General features: G+C 39.5%; 1 pseudogene; it reads right to left on the bottom strand.

Moving 5' to 3' along the window:
• The window catches only part of LOC126438173 (protein HIRA-like), a 450,749-nt pseudogene that overhangs the window by 239,075 nt on the left and 188,685 nt on the right, over window positions 1–22,989 (bottom strand).

Below are 22,989 nucleotides of genomic sequence, written 5' to 3'. Positions count from 1 at the left end.
CACAATTTTGTGCCAATACAACTGGTCACTAAATATGTCGTCTCCCCTCACTGACTCAAACACAATAACACAACTGTGTACTGGGACAGAGCAAGTGGGAGCTGCAAATACACAGACATGTGACAGCAACTGACTGGTGTATCAAATTTATGTTTTCCAGTATTTTCTGTGATATGCAGTTCTCCAGTTCATTAACAAGGGTCAATTCTATGTCAATCTTGTAAATATTTTCTGGGACAGTTTTATTTTGCCCATCCTGTGCAATGGCCAGTGCCAAACCAGTTTGTGGAAGCAGTTTTGTGAAGCAGTTAGGCAGTTCTCTATGACGTTCTTTTTTGTGTGTACACTTCTGTACGAAAGTTTTCCTACCTATCTTACTAAACCGTGAAATGTGGCATAATAGGAAGTGTTCACAAGTGGTTAATAAACAAAACATTTATTTAATGACTAAATTACTACAAAAGAAAAGCATGAAATGGTCTTAAAATTAACAAATATTCGAGAGAATCACTGATGTGGTGGCACTAAACAAAGGCATGGCACAATAGAACTAGTGAACATCGAACAAAGTCACTACCTCGTCCCTGAGTATTGCCAGTACAACAACAAATTTTTACAATGCAATGCACAGAATTAATTGTCTCTTGCGGAAGACGTGGTCTGGAAAGGATTTCAACAATGAGTGTGCCAGCAGTGACAGGCACAGCTCGGCATTCTAATAGCACTCATGTGGGTACTAATATGCGCCAATCAGAATGTTCTGTGGTACGAGTCACTTATTTACTCACTGGGCTGTATAGATGTAGAGATGGTGTGGTGCGGATGAGTCATGAAACTCAAGCTGAAAGTTTCAGAGCAAAGCACGTTACCACATAGTGTGTTCGGCCCACTGCTGTCGCTGGTGTAAAGTAAATGTGATGCCACGAGGAGAAGGGCAAAGCTAAGGGTGGGGCTAGATCAGCGAACACCTTGCTAGGAACTGAGCTACTGTCCTGTAGCCAGTGACTGTAGTAGGAATGTATCTGGTCACACGACAGAATCGACAGCTTGTTGCGGAAGTATACGCACAAAGAAAGAAACTTGCTGTGTTAGGAGACAGTCATAGTGAAGTAGGAATGCACAGATATGCTAAGACACATGTGCGGGGAAGGACTGCCACACGAAGGCCCACCTGCCCCTCATGAGAATGGAGCTCAGATGGTGAGCGAGTTGGTGATGGTGAAGGCTGCTACCAATGGCGTGGGATTGGGGGGGGGGGGGCAGGGGCGGGGGGGGTGAGGTGTGAGGACTGTGTACTGTATCAGTGTTGAGACAATGAGCAGAGCGGTCAACACTGCAGGTCTGCAGTTGTCAGCCATGCAAACGAGGTGGGTGCCAGGTGTTAGGATGCTGGGTGTGAGGTGGGTGGGGTGGCTGGCGGTCAAGTATGCTAGTCCACTCCACGACAGCAAACAGTGGTGCAGTACCATCAGTGGGCCCAAGTGGTGAGTAACCTGATGCAGTGCAGGGTGGAGAGTGCGGGGCCAGCCTGAGCCGTGTTCAGTGCTGTGCTTGCAGCAGTGGGCAGGCGCAATGCGCAGTTGCCAGCTTGGGGCTGTAGAAGCAAGAGCACAGAGGTGTTGCCAGGTGGCTGTGAGGATAGGCTGGCAGGCTGATAGCAGACTCTGGCCATTGACAGCACATGCGCCAGGCACTGTGAGCATGAATGGCTTGGCTGGTGCCTCCAGTATGAGGATGAGCAGCAGTTGAGGATGTGGTGCTGGAAAAGGATGAAATAACACTATTGTAGAAGTTGCATGCAGCATTGGTGGTGGCAGTGGGATGGGGGATGGGAGGGTGGGGGGCTAGATGGGGGAATGTTAACCTGCTGTCAAGGCGAAATTGCCGAGTTAGGCGTCGGCTATAAGACAGGCATAGGAGCAGGGACATCCTACATGTGAAGGGTGCTGATGTCTGTGTTGTCAACGACCAGTGGGTCAGGGATAGGGCCAGCACTGATGTAGCATGGTGGGTTTTCCACAGTGTCCTTGGCCATAGTGTGGTAGGCTAGCATCTCGAGGTCTTTGGTGGCGGGACACTTGTCATGGTGTCAGCACTGGCATTGGCAGCAGTGGCACCACTGTTATTGGAAGTGATCGCCTATGAGATTTGCACAGAGATGGTAGTTGGTTGGTTGGTCGATTGATTCGGGGGAGGGTACGAAATGGCAAGGTCATCGATCCAATCGGATTAGGGAAGGAAGTCAGTTGTGCCCTTTCAAAGGAACCAGCACAACATTTGCATAGAGTGATTTAGGGAAGTCACAGAAAACCTATGTCAGGATAGCTGCATGTGTGTTTCAACCATCATCCTCCCGAATGAGAGTCCAGTGTGCTAACCACAACACCACCTCGCCTGGGCAAAGATGGTAGTCTCACTGGGCTGCATGAGATCAGGCAGCATATAGGTGGGCTTCAGTCTATCAATCACACTGCTGGTAGGGGTGCCATGAAGTTGTAGGATAAATGTCTTTGAGTCACACTTCAGGACCTAGTCTGGGTGTGGCAGTGCGTGCGAAGTGGGAGCTGACAAGGGTCAATGCACAGAATAGCACGAGACAAGGTTTCTATGAATGAATCCTTTACATCTGCCATAGTGCTTGTGGATGGACAGGCAGGGGGTTGGCAGCAGATGAGCCATGCAATCCTACAAGCCAATGACAAACCCGGGGATGACGTCATCCATGAGCCAGTTGGCAGGCTCCAGAAAGTCGTTCAGCACAGCGAGAGGCTAGCTGTAAATGAGGTCAGTAGCTGATGTCTCAAGTTTAGCCCTGTGAACAGCAAGGAGGCTGATAAATACCAGCACCATGACAGTATTCCACTTGCTGTTATGACAGCTGAGTGTATGCTTCAAACTGGTGAAACCGTTCCATCGAGCCATTGGCAGCTAGGTGGTAGCTCAATGTCAGGTGCATTTCAGTCCCACAGAAGTCTGTCAGGTACATGTAAATAGGCACTTGTAGTCCACTGTGACATAGCACGGGCAGCCAAAACGGGCAACCACGTGGAGACAAAGGTGGTGGTTACCGTGGTGGTCATGATGTCGAGATTGGCATTGCCTCAAGGAAGCTGGTGAATCTGTCCACCAGCGTGAGAGGCAACGGCAGCAGTCAGAGAAAAGTAGATGGTTGTCAAAGTCCACACGAACATGCACAAAGTCTAGAAAAATGGTAATGGGGACATCTACATGGGGCCAATATTTACGCACTGACAGGTGAGGCGTGTGCAGGTTCAACTCTTACAGTCTCCCTGAATACCTGACTACACAAAATACTGCATCACCAGAGCAACAGACATGTAGACAGTGGAGTGCATCACATTGTCTAACAGGTAGAATGTGGGCTTTCAGAAGGCAGCGGGCAAGATGGGATTGGTGAGCCAGTGGATACATCACACTAGTTGCTGTTGTTTGAGCGGGAGTGGATGTACACTGAAAGTGGAGTCTGGATGCAGCATCTAGGCAAAGGTGGGTGAGTTTCAGGTCTTGCTCTTGGTCATTGCTAAGTGCCTCTTATTCCAAGGATGAACTGACAGTGCAGATGCGGCTGAGGCAGTTGGCGATGACAATACCAGTCAATACCAGTGACATGGCATATGTCAGTAGTAAATATGGAGTTGAATGACAGCTGCTGGAATTGATGTGGGGAGCACAGATCGGTGTTTTTTTGACAGGGAAGACGTTATAGATTTGTGGTCAATGAATACCATGAAGTGATGGGCCTTCTCAAACAGCTGGAAATATCTGATTGCCTTGTAGATGGCAAGGAGCTCCCTTTCGTGTGTGCTCCAATGCTGTTGAACAGCAGAGAGCTTCTACATCTACATAGATACTCCGCAAGCCACCCAACGGTGTGTGGCAGAGAAGAGAGTGAATGGCTGCCAGATGTAGTCAGTGTGCTCCTGCAGGACAGTGCTGATGAGTGTCTGGCAGGTGTAGACCAAGATGGCAAAGCAGGGCAGTGGATTTGGGGTGGGCCAATGTGTCTGCCAGGTTGCTCTTTGTGGTGTAATTGTCTTCCATTTGCGGTGTCCACTGCACCAGCTTGTTTCCCATTGTTTGACCACATGAAGGGCAGCACTGAATGAAAATCTCTTGCATATCAGCAGTATTTCTCAGATGGCAGCAGGAGTAGTTTAAAATGCCAAAGAAGTGGCAGAGGTCCTTGAATGTCACCGAGCATAGGAAATCGAGGACAGCTTGTACCTTGTCAGGCAGGGTCACCAGCTGGCAGTGGAGATGATAATACATAGGAATACCACCTCAACTGGCACCACGAATGCACTTTGCTGTTTTGATGATCCTGGAGGCATTCAAAAATACTCCAGAGGTGCTTGTGATGTTCCTCGGGGAACACGGAAAAAACGAGCAAGTTGTCCAAGTAAGCAAAACAGCATTCAAGCATCAAAAGACACCGTCCACGAATGCTGTAATGTTAGGCAGCATTATGGAGGCCACAGGTCATACAGATGGTCTCTTAGAGACCAAATGTTGTGATGATGGTGGTCTTTTAAATGTCCTTGGTTGCAACTAGAAATAGGGGTGAAAGCCTAGACACAGTTGATTGTGCCAAAAATTGTAGCCCTAACTAGTACTTTGTTGTTGTTGATACCAATCAGAGATGGTAATCACTGCATAGTTGCCAGGAGCCATCCCCCTTCTAGGTAAGGTGGGGGGTGGACACTCACAGGCTCTTTGCACAATGCAATAGGCCAGCAATGAGTAGCTCATCATACTTGGCCTTGGTGACCTGGGTGCGGTGGTAGGGGCTTTGACTGGCAGGAGATGGGTGAACCAGGAGAGGTGTTGGTGTAGTGGGCAGTTGAAGTGCAGATCTCCCTTGGTGCACTGAATGAGTTTGTGAGAGCAGGAAATTGTGTCGGGGGTCAGCTTATGGGCCAGAATATTCCACATGCTTCACACTAGGGAAAACAGCAGAATGAGTGACGCATTTCGTTGACCTCCCAGTATCGCTTCCAATGAGATAGTCGCTGGCTATGTCAGGGAGCAGATGATAGTGCCTGATGAAGTCCACTCAGATAATGGGTCTGTAACAGCAATGTCAGTGAAGATCACGGGAAGGTTCTGTTACAGGCCATGGTCTACGATATGACGATATATGCTGCGGCAATGGTATAGATTTACTGCCATCAGGAGAATAGCTGTGGCAGCACCATTGCCCCATATGAGCTTCTGCAGGAAGCAACTTGGACCTGGTATCTATCAGGAATGGCATGGCAGAGCAACCATTGCAAACAAACAAGTGCTGGGAGACCGAGCAGCAGCTGGGCACACCTTATCCCAGCAGCTGTATGGGTCTGAGTGCCAAGAGTAGGGTTCCCTGTAGTTTGCAGCATCTGGGCTGAAGTGTTCGTGGTATCAGCAGAGGCTGGCCATATTGCTAGAGGTGTCAGCAGAACGGTTAGAGCTGCAGCAGTTGTTGTAGCCATCACTGCATCTGTGGCTGTGGCTGCTTTGATGGCAGCGGTCAGGGTTGAGGTGAGTCACAGCTGCCTGCAGCATTGCCACATTGGCACTGAGTCAGGTGAGGATGTCGTATACCTCCAGTTGCTAGGCAATGTGTTGCAGGTCTCCTGGTGGTGTCGTTAGCAGCACCTCAGGGATCCTTTTGATGAGGGTGGCAGCGTTGGTGACAGAGCAGTAGGCATGCGATGTCACAGCTGTCTGTGAAACTATATATGATTCCAGAGATCTATCTAAGTCTCAAGCATCTATAATCTATAGTGCAGACTCAAGTGATGAATGAAAATGTTTACCAAGGCCGGAATTCAAATCCAGGTCTGATGCTCACTAGGCAGGCACAGTGCACAACAGCACAGACTACCTGGCATGCCTCCCTAGCAATCCACATTCCCATTCATATCTCAGCCATGAATGGCAGTGGCAGTACATGCAGAGGTCTGTGTGGGTATCAGCATGGAGTCTAGTGCTGGGAGCTGGGCCACCAGTGGTCGCATCTCCATGAATTGCACACACTGATTCGTGTTGCAGCATTCTGCTTCGGGAGCATGCAGTCAGCTCGGTGATCATGTCACATGGCTGGAGTGGCAGTAGCATGTGGCAAGGTGCAGTTGTGCCAGTGATGGAAGCTTGGTGGCTAAATTCAAACTCTAATAGTACTCATTTGGGCATCAACACAGATGGAATTTCCCATGGCGTACATCACAAATTTACACACCGGGCTGTGTAGAAAGTATAAAGACAGCATGGCATGGGGGAGTCTTGAAACTTGTTGATGAGATTCTTGGTGCAAAGTGCATCACCATGTGGATTATTCATAGTGGCATTGTCATGGGGGCTGTAATCGATATTGACTCCACAAGAAAAGAACAAGACTGAGGGCGATGCCAGGTCAATGGAAGCCTTCCTAGAAACCAAGCTACTGCACCACACCAATGCCTGTGACCATAACAGGCAGCTATCTGCTTGCACAACAGAACCAACAGCTTGGGGTGGAAGTAAGTGCACAAGGAAGAACCTCACTGCCTTAGCAGATGGTCACAGTGAGCTAGGAACATAGGGAAAATCTAAGATAGATGTGCGGTGAAAGGCCACCATGCTTCTAATGATAGAAACAAATAATCAGAAAACAAACTCAAGGAATTATTAGAAAATATTTAGCAGACAGGATTACTACAAAATATTTAGCAGACAATTACAATGGTGTGACTCTCCAATATTAATGTAAAAAGATAAAAATAATAAGATGGCCCAAAGCGACTGGAAAAATAAAGAAATTTTAGCAGGGACATTAAACAAGTCACTAAAATGTAAACTACTGCAAATAAACACAGATACTCCTATTAAAACACCAGTAGAAAATGTAAACCCATACACAATCCATGAAGTCTACAAAGCTTTGAAAGAGCTCAAAAACTATAAAGCAAGTGGAGAACACCAAATATTAGTGAAACTTTGGAAATATGCAGTAGAATCAGTGAAGATATCGCTACACCAATACACAGAGAAAATCTGCAACAACAAAGAACTATCTGAACATTGGACTGCAGCTATAGTCCAATCACTACACAAAAAAGGAGACAAACAAAATCCACACAACTGCAGAGGAATGATAACACATATGAAGTCAATAGAAGAATTTTATATAATCTTTGTAAAGATCAACTTCAACTGGAACTATGATAATGCCAGGAGGATTTATGTCTTGGAGAAGCTAGGCAGAACAAAAAATCAATTTGAAATTGGTAATGGATTATTATAAAGGAAGGAAAAAAAAACAGGAAGTTGTAACCTTGGTAAACTTCAAAAAAGCTTATGATTATATTCACAGTTCTTCAATGATGAAGATACAAAGGAATTTGAGATGCCATCCCAAATTAATAAATATGATAAAATTAACTCAAAAAAACACCAACTCTAAAGTAAAGTTCAGAGGAGAAACATCTGAGCCATTTATGATTAAAATAGGGTTAAGACAGGGAGACAGTTAATCACCATAATGGTACAAGGAAAATGCTCAAAACATATGAATTGGAACCAAGAAAGACCAAATAAACTTAAACAGCTTGGGATTCACAGATGAGTTGGTGTTCCTAGTTAATAACAGTCAACAAGACAGAAATCCAATAACAAGCCTACAAAAAAACGACAATCAATAGGATTCCAGACACCATTCGAAAAGACTGAGCAGATCCACTAGTAATCAACCACATAACAGTAAATAACAGGAAAGTAAAAATAGAGAAATAATTTAAATACCTAGGAGAAATTATAACACACAAAGATGAGAAACCTGCATGGGAAGAAAGAACTAATAAAATGATAACATTTTTTGGGTTATTGTCATAGGAGAAACAGTGACCTTTATAATATTATAATTTATTTCAGAACACACACTTGTGCTCACATTTAAGTTGTCTATTTTTATTTTCAGATGGCCACTTCAATCTTCTAAGAGATCGTCTTCAAATCTTAAATTTCTTGATGACCATAAGAACCATTAACAAGGTGCAGGTCCACATGCGCTAGCAAGGAGAACACTGCTCAAAAAGCTTAAATTTAACATGATCTACATACAACAAAAAGAGTCAATCAATCAAGGCTTAAAACATTACAAGATGGCGATTCAACAGAAATGAAACTCCTTTCAAAGTCACTTAGAAAAGTAGAATTGACATAATCCCAAAAGCAGGGAAAAGATACCCGGAACGTGTATTAATAAGAAATATCAAAAAGATGGACAATGGCAGATTGCTCCAAATAAAGTGATGTACAATGAATGGGAGCCCATTACAGACACTATATGGGAAAAAAAGAATCTCTCTTTTTTTGTCACAGGTGTGAGGACCCCTGAAAAACATAAAAATATGATTCAAATTAAAAACAGACAAACAATATAAAATACAAGGAGTATTTACAGATGAGGAATGATAAAAAAGGTTGTAGCACATAAACAGTACTGGGCAATTTGGAAAGAAAACTTATTGATGATGATGATCATAAAATTTCTGACTGAAGTGGTCCAATGAGGCCACAAAAGCAGAACAAGGATACGACACATCAATCTGTGTTTAGTTCTATAGTTTCTATTAAGTCCCAAACCTCTCACTGAGCAATGACAATGTTGCAGCTTCAACAGCTAAATATTTAATAAATTCTACATACTACTCCTGTCATGACCTGACATCTTAAAACGATTTCCTTTAGTTAATAGCAATTTTGAAGCAGTAGGTTTAGATGTGGACAGGAAGGTATGTCAGAAGTATTTTGCAAGTTTTCTCCAGTGCAAGAATAACAGCAAATTATTATTATTATTATTATTATTATTATTATTATTATTATTATTATTATTATTATTATTACTAACTTGATTGGCCACACTGAACCACATTCCATTTTCACTTTCTCTTTGAAGATGGGACTACTTGCTTTTTGTGCACAGTCCAGTATTTTCCATTTGTTCCAAACACAATTTTCTTAACTCGTCTGAAATATCTACCAGTCTTCTGTACACCATTTCTGCTGAAAATTTATTATTCATAAGGAGAGTGTTGATTTTGTTTTTGTTCTCTGCATCAGTAATTCTAAGTCCGACTGCTTCAAGATCTTGTTGAATTTCTTTCGCCCACTGTCCTCCTGTCTTCTTTCCGAGACTTCTCATCACTAGTTGTTTTAAAATCCTGTTATCAGGGAGTCATAAGACATGAAAGAAATATGAGATTCTTTTCTTTTTCTTTGTGCTGGTGATTGGGACAGACTTTCACAAGTATAAGTTGCTTCCGGGAGAGTTACAGTTTTGTAATGTTGGATTGTAGTGTCTACTAACAGCCATTTCTTATTATATGTTGACCAGGTTAGAAATTGTGCTTTTCTCATTTTGTTGGTTCTATTTATCCATGTTGCTTTCTAACCCAAGTAGTGCAAAATAATTTCTCCAAGATATTTGAACTGTAGAACTATTTTAATTGATTCATCATTTATGAAGATTTTATCTATGCATAGAGGTTTCATGGGCATGGTTTCAGATTCCTATATTTGAAGCAATTTTCTGGAAACTTGTGATCTGAGCATGAACTTCTTCTATGTCAAGGGCTTAGAGAGATAAATTGTCAGCAAACCCAGGGCAGTTTGCTCTTATTGCTGATTTTCCTCCAATTTTGAATATACATGGATTTTCTTTTTGCCAGATTGTCATGATGTAATAGAGGGCCACATTGGAAATCAAAGGGGACAATCCATCACCTTGTCTGAGTCCTGTTTTTATTGTGAAAGCTTTTGACATTTCTCCTCTAAATTTGACATTTCTCCTCTAAATTTGACCTTTGAATTTGTGTTAGTTAAAGTTAGCTGAATGAGTTTTCCCAGTGTGGGATGGCGGCCATATGATCTAAGGATTTTTAGAAGTGTGGTTCCTATGAACACTATTATACGTTTTTTTTCCAAATCTATGAATGGGATGAATAACTGTTTGCTTCTACACTTGTAACACTCCATTATTAGTTGCAGGATAAGAATTTGGTCCGTGCACCTTCAGTATGGTCGAAATCATCCTTGGTATTCTCCAAGTTGTTGTTCCAGAATGTTTTTCATCCTATTGTAAATTATGCGGGAGAAAATTTTGTATGTGCAGTCCAGAAGATTTATTCCTCTTTAATTATCTTTAAAAATTAAAAAAAAATAAAATAAAATAAAAAAAGCTGGATGGATTTGAATTTTAAAATTTTCCCGGCTGCAAGCCCGAAATTTGTTTGAACAATTGATGTATTATTCCTGAGGTCCGGTGCTCTGGAATTTTCTCTGTGATCCACATTTCAATTAGATGTTGGTGGAATTTATGACCGCACATTTTCCAGCATTCTTCCAGATTTCTGCAAATACATAGTCTTCACCACATGCCTTGTAATATTTTTGTTCCTGAATTGCACCTCTATCTCTTTGATAGTTGGAGGGTCTATTAGCTCTGGGGTGGTTCAAATAGGTGCTTCAGTGTCTACTTGAAATGTTTCCAGTGGGCCATCACAATTTAAAATTTTATTGAAAGTCTCTGCAAGGATCTCTGCATTTTCTTGATTACTATTCCCCAAATTTCCTGACTTATCTCTCAGCAGCAATGTTGGGATCTCATACTTTTTAAGATATCTCCCATAGGTTTTGTAATAATCTCTTGACTGTTTCTTCTGGAAGTTTTCTTCTATCTTCTCTATGGTATTTTAAGATGTTTGTGTTTTGTCTGTCTGATGATTTTATGATTTGACATTCTTTGCTTCATAAGTTCTAGATGTGATTCTTCAGACTTTTGGACTTGATGCTTTCTCCAAACTTGGTGTCTTCTTTCTAATGCCTTCATTCCACCACTCATGTTTCTTCCTAGGATTTATTAGATCCAACTCTTCTGCTATGGATTTTAATTTTGTTGTTAATTCTACTAGCGTATTATAGTTGATAGATCCTTCACCTGATTTCCTAGCGTATTTCCTCATTTTTTGTTAAGATGGTTGGGTTGAATTTTCTTCTAGTTTTTTTCTGAGATCTTTTCTTTACCATTGGTGTTAATTTTATTTTGATCTTCAGGACATAGTGGTCTGACCCTGAGTCTTCACCTCTTAAAACTTTGACACTGTAGATTTCACGAAGGTGAAATTTACCCATAAATATATGATCCAGTTGCCATTCCCTCTTTATTATTAATAATAAGAACCAAAATTTTTAAGTTCCATATGTATACATATGTTAAAACAAGAGTCTGGAAGCCACTCACTGAAGATTTTGTAATGCATAATTAGATGACACACTTCTCTCAAGCTCAACTGGAACCTGATTCAACATTTGGGTTTTATCTGAATGCCAAATAGGTATTTTTGACAAAGGCGACACATAGAGTTTATGTAAGGAAATTAAAAGTAGGCATTCGGATTCTGGGGGTCTACAGCAGTGTGCAAAGAATGAGTCAGAGCATCCTGAAACATACCTTAAGCAAGCAACAAACAATTTGATAAACAAACAGAGAGCTATACTCGAAAACTGAAAAACTAACTGATGTAATGAGGAAGAGGAGGCTGCAGTTTTTTAGACATATATTCAGAATCAATAAGAACAGACTGACCAAGTGGATATTCACATTACTCAATAGCTACAAATCCAAGCCCGCATAGTTCATAAGAGATTGAAAAGGACACGGAAAATGCTGGAATTGCAACGGACACAATAGAAAACAGAACATATTTCAGAAAGGCAGTTAGAAAGGCAGAATTTCAGGAGAGAAAGAAAACAACTAGACAATAGTGGACCCAAGAAGAAAGGGAACAACACTCTAAAAGGATGAAGGAAATTTGGAAACTAAGGAAATCTAATACAACAAAGAGTAGCCAAAGTTGATTCATCGTACCCTCCAAATGGGTTATTTGAAAGAAGAAGAAGAGTTTATGTATGTTTTCTGCAATAAAACTCAACACTTTAGTTATCAATAGTGGTACAATTTTTTATTACTCAGGGCTTGAAGTGTAGTAGTTATCTTGTAGTGACATTTTATGTATATTATACCAGCACACTGCAATTTTTTTTAAAGTAATGTTCAAGTACTTACTTCCATATCTCATCATTGACATTGTGGCTGTCAAACAAGCCCGTGTATCGGATTTGTAGTGCAGAATGAGTTGGTTTTGATTATATATATTCTTTTCTCAACAAAAGATGTTGATGCTGAGTAATTTTTGGTTTAAATTTTTGTTTTCTATAAATTTGACAGCTTTCCTTGACAATACATATGTATCATTACATATTTATCTTATTCATCTATGGAATTATATAGTGCTTATAGATTCTCTATGCGGGTTTGTATGAATAGTCTTTCCCTATCATATCTATCCTGTGCAAGCTTCTTCATCTCCCAGTAACTACTGCAACCTACATCCTTTTGAATATGTTTAGTGTACTCATCTCTTGTTCTCCCTCTACGATTTTTACCCTGCATGCTGCCCTCCAATACTAAATTGGTGATCCCTTGATGCCTCAGAATATGCCCTACCAACCAATCCCTTCTTCTAGTCAAGTTGTGCCACAAATTTCTCTTCTCCCCAATTCTGTTCAAAACCTCCTCCTTAGTTATGTGATCTACCCATCTTATCTTCAGCATTCTTCTATAGAACCACATTTCGAAAGCTTCTATTCTCTTCTTATCTAAACTATTTATCGTCCACATTTCAATTCCATACACGGCTACACTACATACAAAAACTTTCAGAAAAGAATTCCTGACACTTAAAACTATACTCAATGTTAACAAATCTCTCTTCTTCAGAAACACTTTCCTCACAATTATGAGTCTACATTTAATATCCTCTCTGCTTCGACCATCATCAATTATTTTGCTCCCCAAATAGCAAAATTACTACTTTAAATGTCTCATTTCCTAATCTAATTCCCTCAGCATCACCCTATTTAATTTAACTACATTCCATTATCTTTGTTTTGCTTTAGTTGATGTTCATCTTATATCCTCCTTTCAAGACACTGTCCATTCTGTTCAGCTGCTCTTCCAGGTCCTTTGCTCTCTCCGACATAATTACAATGTCTTTGGTGAACCTCAAAGTTTTTATTTCTTCTCCACGGATTTTAATACCTACTCCGAATTTTTCTTTTGTTTCCTTTACTGCTTGGTCAATATACAGATTGAATAACATCGGGGATAGGCTACAACCCTGTCTCACTCCCTTCCAAACCACTGCCTCCCTTTCATGCCCCTCTATTCTTATAGCCGCCATCTTGTTTCTGTACACATTGTAAATAGCCTTTCGCTCCCTGTATTTTACCCCTGAAAGACAGTATTCCAGTCAACATTGTCATAAGCTTTCTCTAAGTCTACACATGTTTGCCTTTCTTTAATCTATTTTCTAATATATGTTTTAAGGTCAGTATTGCCTCATGTGTTCCAACATTTCTATGGAATTCCCCAAGGTCGGCTTCTACCAGTTTTTCCATTCGTCTGTAAAGAATTCGTGATAGTATTTTGCAGCTGTGGCTTATTAAACTGATAGTTCGGTAATTTTCACATCTGTCAACACCTGCTTTCTTTTGGACTGGAATTATTATATTCTTCTTGAAGTCTGAGGATATTTCGCCTGTCTCGTACATCTTGCTCACTAGATGGTAGAGTTTTGTTAGGCCTGACTCTCCAAGGCTGTCAGTAGTTCTAATGGAATGTTGTCTACTCCCGGGGCCTTGTTGCAACTTATGTCTTTCAGTGCTCTGCCAAACTCTTCACACAGTAACATATCTTCTATTTCTTCTTCATCTACATCCTCTTCCACTTCCATAAATTTGCCCTCTAGAACATCGCCCTTGTATAGACCCTCTATATACTCCTTCCACCTTTCTGCTTTCCCTTCTTTGCTTCGAACTGGGTTTCCATCTGAGCTCTTGATATTCATGCAAGTGGTTTTCATTTCTCCAAAAATCTCTTTAATTTTCCTGTAAGCAGTATCTATCTTACCCCTCATGAGATAAGCCTCTACATCCTTACATTTGTCCTCTAGCCATCCCTGCTTAGCCATTTTGCACTTCCTGTCGATCTCATTTTTGAGACATTTGTATTTCTTTTTGCCTGCTTCATTTACTGCATTTTTATATTTTCTCCTTTCATCAATTAAATGCAATCTCTCTTCTGTTACCCTAGCAATTCTATTAGCCCTCGTCTTTCTACCTACTTGATCCTCTGCTGCCTTCACTACTTCTTCCCTCAGAGCTACCCATTCTTCTTCTACTGTATTTCTTTCCCCCATTCCTGTCAATTGTTCCCTTATGCTCTCCCTGAAACTCTATACAACCTCTTGTTTAGTCAGTTTATCCAGGTCCCATCTCCTTAAATTCCCACCTTTTTGCAATTTCTTCAGTTTTAATCTACAGTTCATAACCAATAGACTGTGGTCAGAGTCCACATCTGCCCTAGGAAATGTCTTACAAGTTAAAACCTGGTTCCTGAATCTCTGTCTTACCATTATATACTCTATCTGAGACCTCCCAGTATCTCCAGGCTTCTTCCATGTACACAACGTTCTTTCATGATTCTTGAACCAAGTGTTAGCTATGATTTAGTTATGCTCTGTACAAGATTCTACCATGATGCTTCCTCTTTCATTCCTTACTTCCATTTCATATTCACCTACTATGCTTCCTTCTCTTCCTTTTCCTACTATCGAGCTCCAGTCACCCATGACTATTAAATTTTCATCTCCCTTCACTATCTGAATAATTTCTTTTATCTCATGATACATTTCACCACTTTCTTTGTCATCTGCGGAGCTAGTTGGCATATAAACTTGTACTACTGTGGTAGGCTTCGTATCTATCTTGGCCACAATAATGCGTTTACTATGCTGTTTGTAGTAGCTTACCCACATTCCTATTATGCTATACATTATTAAACCTACTCCTACATTACCCCTACTTGATTCTGTATTTATAACCCTGTATTCACCTGACCAGAAGTCTTCTTCCTTCTGCCACCAAACTTCACTAATTCCCACTATATCTAACTTTAACCTTTCCATTTCCCTTTTTAAATTTTCTAACCTACCTGCCCAATTAAGGGATGTGACATTCCACGCTCTGATCCACAGATGGCCAGTTTTCTTTCTTCTTTAGGTATTATATGTAGAATTTTCATTGCAGGATAAAATTAGTTATATTATGGTTTTCTGTTTTCAATTGGGCAAAAAAAGTGGAGGGATTTGTATCTATATTGCTTGACTGCTCTCAATTTCATCCTGTCTGGCTTATAAAGAATTTTTTGCAATCATTACAACTGATTTTATATTAATGCTGACATAAAACTAACACAAAAAACGCCAACAAGATGGAAAACCACATACATACATACACAGGAAATATATCAGACAAATTAAATTCATTACTAAATTCTTAACATAAAATGTCAAGTTACCTCGAATTTATTATTTTAACAGAAACTTAAAATCCCAAGTACACTCAGGCAAGTTAACAAGAGGGCTTTGAAAATATAAGACTCTACTTATATCTCTTTCAGCACAATAGTTTCATGTTCAGCCACTAGAGAGCACCAGGTACTACATTTGTAGCCTGGCTGTCCTGTTTTGGTTGATGTGGTTGCTATAAGATATCATCTTTACTGTGTGCAGCTTTGGATATTTGACAACAAACTTTGTGCTTTCTCCTATATTGTTGTTTAAGCAATGCTTTCAAAAAATATTTGCTATAGCAAGCCTGAATTTGACACTGAGTTTAGCAGCTCAGAAAGTGAAGAAGAATATGATGTTACTTCATTAGAGACTGAAAGTGATGACAGTTCGTCACCAGGGTGATGAGTGCTCACCAGTGGGACAACATGAACAACACACAAATTGTGCTCCATACAACTCCTCCAAAGTTTATGTTCACAGGAAACATTCTGAAATACATGGTTAGATTTCACAGCTATACAAAAACTAAAAAATGAGTTCAAGTTTCACTATATTTTAGTCAAAGTTCAGTGCCCAAATATACATGGGATTTTATTATTGGTTATTTTCAAAACTTTGTAACTCATTATTTTGAGCTTTGTAAGTTGTATTCATATGTCTGTAAGTGCTGCCATTCATTACAGGATGTTTTCATTAATAAAAAAAATAATCATTTTTTGGAACATAATTTTTTAAAAAAATTGGTAAGTTATGGGGTTAAAAAATACTACAGTGAGATAACATAAAAACACAAATCAAGGCCAGCAAAACAAAAACACCAACACACAAGAATCCAGGACTATTTTAAATCAATTTTAATGATAGTAAAAATTCTATGTAAACCAAACAGAATGAAATTTTCTGATCAGATATCGAGAACACACCTGAAAGAATGACACAAATCTCTCAAAATTTTTCTGCCATATGAAAACAGAAACCCAAAACATAAAGCAGTCTGAGCACACAATGAAAATCCTACATATAATACCAAAAGGCCCAATAATGACCTTTTAGAAGAAAGAGAAATAGACGCTACATATACAAAAATGCCCAGACTAGATCCTAAATGAACTGACTTAACTCAAGCATAAAAATTTTATTGAAAATTATGTCAAAATTTTAGGACGTGGTAAAAAAATAACATGATATGCAAAGAATACTCATACAGACCTATACAAAGAATATATAACCACCACATAACTGTACCGATAAAAAAATTAATATGTAACCATACAATATAATTGGCTTATGTGAAGTGAAGCTGTTAAAAATTAATAAAAAATGAAAATTTCAACTACAAAATACAATAAGCAGCAAAATTTGGCAGCCACAATGTCGATGATGAGATATGAAAGTAAGTATTCGACACACTGTTACTAAACCAAACAGATATATAACATAAAAATTGTATACATTAATAGCACATTTTAACTGCAGATCACCTGCAGCCAAAATAAACTTGCCGAAATAAACTTACCACCTAACTACACAAGTCTACAATCAAGCTTCAGGAAATAGCAGCAGTATCCTGAAATAATATACATAAAATGTATCTACTTTATTTATCAAATTATTAATGTACTCCAGGAGTAAGGGTTTGAGTATATTCTTGTATTCCTAGTGTTCATTTTATGTATCAGACAACACTGAGATGATCAAATTCAATTAACAATGTTCCTAAGCCTTGCTGGCAATGCTGTTGCAATATGCAACAGTACAGTTACATTTGACCTTATTTCATTCAAACGGCATGCATTCATTACCTCAATCACAGCACCCCATTTCAAATACCTGTGTCAGTTACGTAAACAAAGGGAAAGAAAATATGCCAATCAACAAACAGATTAATCAGAAAGCCAGAGTGAAACAATCAACAGGTTTTGAAATCTGGCTCCATCCTAAAATGATACCTTCTGATTTGGTAGAGTTAAAAATTGAATTCCTAGTAGGAGTTTCTTTGACACATTTATGATCTAATACTGTTAATGGTCTACCCTGTCAGATATAAAACAAGGAGCAGTATTTCTACAATGTAATTACTTAAATAAGGACACCAGTACGTTACCAGCCATTGAAGTCAACATTCATATTAACATGAAAATTCGTAGAATAATATTTGTGCAAAATTATAATTTTAAGAGATAAAAACCTCTTCAAATGGTTCAGTGATGACTGAATCCTCTTTCCAGTCTGCTGTTCTCCAAACCCTCAATGTCTTGTCATCAGATTGTGAAGCCATATATTTGCCTACAGGATCGCATGCAACACCCTTCACTAGTCCAGAATGACCTTTCAGTACTGCTACCATTTCTGTAAGAAGATGGAAACTGGGGACTTAATTCATGAAAATATTCTATGCATTCTCTTATTCCTAATATAAGCTGAAGAAGAAACTGCCTTGCTTTAAGTATCATTATCACAGGCAGGAAACTGTTAATCACCACAATTGTGTATCTATTGTTAGCTATACCTTTAACAATTTAAAAAACAGACAGAAAATACAAAAAAAACTATAATAGGCTGTAGGAGTGTGTACTATAATGGACTGAGACTCAAATATTGAAGTATATGATACATATGTTTACGAATCACCTTGATGTGCGATATTTAATATATTACTCGATACACTGTATCTTTTATCACATTATCTTATATTTAAACCTAAGTGAAATTATTCCACAGTTATTATTCTTTATTTGATACTATCTGTGATTGCTAAATGTCTCACAAATGACAATTCAGTCATTCTAGTTTATTTACAAAAATACGATACTTTGAATTTTCATGCATGTATCTTCCTGTTTTGTTAGGATGGTAACTCCTAATCCAGAATTATGAATTTTCACTTGGATAATATAGTTTTGTAAAATTAACAAAAATAAAGTCCCATAAAAAAACACTTAGTAATGTCCGGTCTGATTACTGAAACTGTATAGTGTTTGTTAGATCATGTCCTTCAACACAGCTCATAAAATAATTAGGTGCAGTAAATAATTTGGCTACAGCATTGTAGCCTCTGTAAATGAGAGTAATTTAAATAATTAAGCACCTTGACAGTAATTTCATAAAGAGATTCATTTCATGAAAGTTTGCACAGAAAATCAAATATTTTTCCTTCTTTTTGTAAAGTCTAATGTCGCACCAGAATATTTGTGAATATGTAATTTTCATTTTAAGGTAATTAAAGTAACTGTTTTAATAAAACACTTGTAAGCTTGTGTTTGTTGCATTAATATACATACTAAAGTGGCTGTGTCAGCACAGTTAGTTAGTAATTCTTGAAGATACACGATGGCAGTAGTTGTATGAAGTTATGCTGAATATATTGTATGTTGAAATATCTTTGAGGAAACAACTAGATGCCAAACTTGAACTCCTACAACTGTTAGCTTCCAAAAAATTAGTAATAATGTATGTACAACAGCAAATTATTGACAATTTTAAAATGTTGCTGAAAATAATATTAATAGAGGGAAACATTCCACGTAGGAAAAATATATCTAAAAACAAAGATGATGAGACTTACCAAACAAAAGTGCTGGCAGGTCGATAGACACACAAACAAACACAAACATACACACAAAATTCTAGCTTTCGCAACCAATGGTTGCTTCGTCAGGAAAGAGGGAAGGAGAGGGAAAGACGAAAGGATGTGGGTTTTAAGGGAGAGGGTAAGGAGTCATTCCAATCCCGGGAGCGGAAAGACTTACCTTAGGGGGAAAAAAGGACGTGTATACACTCGCACACACACACATATCCATCCGCACATACACAGACACAAGCAGACATTTGTAAAGGCAAAGAGTTTGGGCAGAGATGTCTCGACTGACATCTCTGCCCAAACTCTTTGCCTTTACAAATGTCAGCTTGTGTCTGTGTATGTGTAGATGGATATGTGTGTGTGTGCGCGCGAGTGAATACCCGTTCTTTTTTCCCCCTAAGGTAAGTCTTTCCGCTCCCGGGATTGGAATGACTCCTTACCCTCTCCCTTAAAACCCACATCCTTTCGTCTTTCCCTCTCCTTCCCTCTTTCCTGACAAAGCAACCGTTGGTTGCGAAAGCTAGAATTTTGTGTGTATGTTTGTGTGAAAATAATATTAATGATATGAATATAATAGGGATACATTCCAAATATACAAATATATGAAAATAATATTAAGTTGACATATGTCCCTACAACATCAGGACATGTACTGATGAAGGGAATAAGCTGAAATAAGCTAATATATTAAAATAAAATATCAGGCAGCACATTGTTTTCCAGTTCTCTGCATAACACTGTATGAAGATGGCTGTAAAATCAAGATTTGAAATTGGATTTATCTGCAAAAGCAAATCAAAGTTTGTTAAAATTTGTTAATCTGTCCGCTGGGCTGGAGAGAAATAAGTGGGAAGTCATACACAAATGTTGTCAGGATTTTATTTATGTCTAACACACACACACACACACACACACACACACACACACACACACACACACACACACACACACACACACACAACACAGGACCCCTTTATTCAACAACAAAGTGAAGAATTCACATTACAGTGAAGACGCTGAGTTGCAGATAGGCACAACGAAAAGACTCTCCGGAAGTGAGCCTTCACACACACACACACACACACACACACACACACACACACACACACACACACAAAAAAAACAGCGCGCGCGCGCGCTCGCGAATATAGAGACTGTTGTCCAGACAGTATTTTTGTTGAGCCTACTTGCGAGTCAGCATTTCTGCTACATGGTGAGTAGAGCAAATATCCTTTTCATGTTATTGTTACATTCCATTCAGGATTTTCCATTGGTTGAATTCACGTTATCTTATTCTCACTATTATCTGATAAAATACTGACTCTAGTTAATATGTACTGAATTAGAGTTACAACTAATTCATCTGCAAAATAAATAAAAGTCAAATAATAACTTCTTATTTAAACCAGCAGAGCGTGATGTTAAGAGTACCTGTGGCATTATCAATACAAGATATTGCTTATTTTTAAATAACACAATCAAATAACGGTCCACTGAAGGCGCGATAATGTGCTGAAACACGTACAGGTGCAGAAAAAATAAATTAATGATGTCTTACAGAAGGCAGAACTATAGTACAACTTTTTAACCATTAATTTCCACTATATATATGACAGACACCATTAATATTTATTCTTCATGAGCAAAAATTATTTTCTGTTGCTTATGATATGATCAGGTTTTCATCTGTTTTAACATGCCACGCTTTTCAGAACATATATTTGTAGGACTAACTCTCATCTGAGCACTAACTTATAAACAAGAAATTGCCTATCATCTGACAATTGTGTGCTTCTGTAATGCCACAAAAATCTGCATATTATTCAATATTCTAAGATTATTTGTTTGTGAACTACATTTAATTCAGGAGACTGGATTTACTAAAACAAAAAACAACCTCAATAAGAGGAACTCCTCTAAGTTGGTTTATTTTCATCTAATTTGTTTTCCAAAAGCCTATGAGGTACCTTTACAGATATTTACCACAAACGATAGTTCAAGTAGTTGCCTATTTATGAAACAATGAACTGCTTCGTGTTTCAAAACTTTATGTATGAAATGTACAGGGTGTTTCAAAAATGACCGGTATATTTGAAACGGCAATAAAAACTAAACGAGCAGCGATAGAAATACACCGTTTGTTGCAATATGCTTGGGACAACAGTACATTTTCAGGTGGACAAACTTTCGAAATTACAGTAGTTACAATTTTCAACAACAGATGGCGCTGCAAGTGATGTGAAAGATATAGAAGACAACGCAGTCTGTGGGTGCACCATTTTGTACATCGTCTTTCTGCTGTAAGCGTGTGCTGTTCACAACGTGCAAGTGTGCTGTAGACAACATGGTTTATTCATTAGAACAGAGGATTTTTCTGGTGTTGGAATTCCACCGCCTGGAACACAGTGTTGTTGCAACAAGACGAAGTTTTCAACGGAGGTTTAATGTAACCAAAGGTTCGAAAAGCGATACAATAAAGGATCTGTTTGAAAAATTTCAGCGGACTGGGAATGTGACGGATGAACGTGCTGGAAAGGTAGGGCGACCGCGTACGGCAACCACAGAGGGCAACGCGCAGCTAGTGCAGCAGGTGGTCCAACAGCAGCCTCGGGTTTCCGTTCGCCGTGTTGCAGCTGCGGTCCAAATGACGCCAACGTCCACATATTGTCTCATGCGCCAAAGTTTACACCTCTATCCATACAAAATTCAAACGCGGCAACCCCTCAGCGCCGCTACCATGTTGCATGAGAGACATTCGCTAATGATATAGTGCACAGGATTGATGACGGCGATATGCATGTGGGCAGCATTTGGTTTACTGACGAAGCTTATTTTTACCTGGACGGCTTTGTCAATAAACATAACTGGCTCATATGGGGAACCGAAAAGCCCCATGTTGCAGTCCCATCGTCCCTGCATCCTCAAAAAGTACTGGTCTGGGCCGCCATTTCTTCCAAAGGAATCATTGGCCCATTTTTCAGATCAGAAACGATTACTGCATCACGCTATCTGGACATTCTTCGTGAATTTGTGGCGGTACAAACTGCCTTAGACGACACTGCGAACACCTGGTGGCTTATGCAAGATGGTGCCCGGCCACATCGCATGGCCGATGTCTTTAATTTCCTGAATGAATATTTCGATGATCGTGTGATTGCTTTGGGCTATCCGAAACATACTGGAGGCGGCGTGGATTGGCCTCCCTATTCGCCAGACATGAACCCCTGTGACTTCTTTCTGTGGGGACACCTGAAAGACCAGGTGTATCGTTAGAATCCAGAAACAATTGAACAGCTGAAGCAGTACATCTCATCTGCATGTGAAGCCATTCCGCCAGACACATTGTCAAAGGTTTCGGGTAATTTCATTCAGAGACTATGCCATATTATTGCTACGCATGGTGGATATGTGGAAAATATCATACTACAGAGTTTCCCAGACTGCAGCGCCATCTGTTGTTGAAAATTGTAACTGCTGTAATTTCGAAAGTTTGTCTGCCTGAAAATGTACTGTTGTCCCAAGCATATTGCAACAAACGGTGTATTTCTATCGCTGCTCGTTTAGTTTTTATTGCCGTTTCAAATATACCAGTAATTTTGGAAACACCCTGTATAAATCATTGTTATTACCTGGCATCTTAAGAGCATTCCACACAATCACTGTGTTGTCAACAGAACAAGACGCAAGCCACGCATCATATGGAGACCATGCCATATCCAGGACATCACCATTATGTCCACGCAAAGTCATGCAGCAACGCCAACTCTCGACATTTACTTTCCCAACACTTCCAAAAACATTTGTTGCACCTGCAATGTTACAATGCTTTCTGAAGGAAAGTTATCATGTATATGATATAGGAAAAACCAAATACTGTAAAAGGTGACTAACAAGAGTCCCACAAAAGAATTACAACACACTTATCAAATAGGGTTGGGGCTACAAGACACAGAGTGA

This window comes from Schistocerca serialis, unplaced genomic scaffold, assembly GCF_023864345.2.
Source record: "Schistocerca serialis cubense isolate TAMUIC-IGC-003099 unplaced genomic scaffold, iqSchSeri2.2 HiC_scaffold_1261, whole genome shotgun sequence".
NCBI classification, from domain to species: Eukaryota; Metazoa; Arthropoda; class Insecta; order Orthoptera; family Acrididae; genus Schistocerca; species Schistocerca serialis.
The sequence above is the reverse complement of the archived record's forward strand: the minus strand, read 5'-3'. Positions and strand labels throughout refer to the sequence as shown.